The following is a 1977-nucleotide window of genomic DNA, read 5'->3' on the forward strand; positions in this document are numbered from 1 at the left end:
AAATAAATAGATTTTTATAAAATAAAATTTATTCTCTAAATAGGATATGCAATATTAGAATTTAGACTATTAATATGAATTAACGTTTTTATACTACATTTTTATTTAGAATTAGATTTTTTTTTTATCAAAGATAGGAGATTCGAACCCACAACCTCTTAATTGAGTATGGGGAGACTATGCCATTTGAGCTATAACCCATTGACTTAGATAGTTTAGTATGTGAGATTAATGTTAGATTGATTATATAAATACTATTCTCTATGATAGTATAAATATAATTTTAAAATAAATATTTTGTTATGTTGTTACAATGGATGACATATTAATTTTTTATGAAACTTGAGATCTTATATGTGATTTATCCACTATAACATTACTTTGGACTCTCCTTTAATATAGTTTAATAGACATATACCGACTAATTTTTAGTATGCATTTAATATTTTAGGATGCATATAATGGTAGAAGAGAAGTAATGCTAGTGACATATAGTCACTTTTTGATATATGTGTGTGAGAGAGAGAGAGAAAAAGAGTTAGTTTTCAGTTATGGCATTTTTTTAAATTTAAATTTCTATTTTGTAATTATTTCTCACTTCAATGTATATATGCGGGTATATCAATGGCTGGTATTGGCATTATTGTAATAATCTTTATTGTGATTGTTTTATTATCACAAGAGACATTTATTACAAAAAAAACTTCTATTGATTAGCAGGTTAATGAGCTGATAAAAAGTTATGGTACTACATCAATAAAATATACTTAAGTAGAAGTAAAACAGATGACAAACTCATTTCATAAAAACATTCTACTTGCTTTTATAAAGACTCGGAATTAAAACCATAGTTATCAGAATCGGACCGGACCGATCAGTTTGACCAAAAAACCAATGAATCGGTAGTCTAGCCGGTCCGATTGGTAGATTGGACCGAATAAGCATTCGAACCGGTCAACGATGGTCAAATCCATTAAAAACCGGCCAGTTCACGCGTCAGATCGAACTAAACCTGCCGCAGGTCCACGGTACGCCGAACCATCGTAGGAGTGCCCACTTGTGCCCAAAATTGTTGAATGCAGGTTTCGAACGCAGAGCTGCGCCAAAACCCAATCTTTCCCTTGCCACTGTGGCAAACTTGATTCTTACTTATGAATATGACAAACATTATATATATAACAAAACGTAATGATTTTTTATTTTTTATTTATTTTTTAACGTATGAATTTACATGGATACCAAACAAGTAACAACACATAGTATACAAATATATTGATATATTAATATTGATTGTGTTATCTTTTATTTTTTATTTATTAAAATTGAAAAAATATTTTGTATTAATAACAAATTTATTATCTTTTTTTGTATTATAAATTATATCTAAGAATTGATATTTAATTGTTATTAATATATTTTTGAAAATATGTATTTAATTTTTAATTCTAATTTTATTTTTATAATTTTATATTTTTATTTAATTATGAACGGGTCAACCGGGTAAATCAGTGATTCACCGGTTGAACCAGTAACTCAGTGACCCAGTCGTATGACCGGGTCAATTACCGGTTCGGTTCTGATAACTATGATTAAAACATTCTTTGTAAAACAAGTACACACCAAGCAGTGATGCCTTAAAGAAATCTGGAAGGAAAATATTCTCTTGATGTGAATTCTGAATTTTAATGTATACTCACAGGTCCTTTATTAATACAGAAAAATATATTTCAGTCTTGCTAAAATACAATTGAGACTAGTAAATAAATGCGGAAACAATAACTAAATGTGAAAAATTACTACCACAAATGATTCCTTCTATGGCTAGCTAGAACAAATAGCTGGGGCAACCACAAGCGATCTTTTTTTTTTCTTTGCAAAATGAATTGTGATTAATTTTTTACAGGTCACAGTACAACCAATGAATGCTACCACTTTGATTAGTCCTAATATCAGTGACCTCATTTTAAGATTCAGAAC

At 28.8% G+C, this 1977-nt stretch overlaps 1 protein-coding gene across 1 annotated transcript in view; it reads right to left on the minus strand.

Annotated features, from left to right (window-relative positions):
• Nucleotides 1670-1977, minus strand: part of LOC107642946 (phosphatidate cytidylyltransferase 4, chloroplastic) — a gene marked incomplete in the record, with an annotated part of 5715 nt that continues 5407 nt past the window's right edge. The window contains 1 exon segment of the mRNA XM_016346500.2: nt 1670-1977.

The sequence above is a fragment of the Arachis ipaensis genome, chromosome B01 (assembly GCF_000816755.2).
Source record: "Arachis ipaensis cultivar K30076 chromosome B01, Araip1.1, whole genome shotgun sequence".
In the NCBI taxonomy this organism is placed as follows: Eukaryota; Viridiplantae; Streptophyta; class Magnoliopsida; order Fabales; family Fabaceae; genus Arachis; species Arachis ipaensis.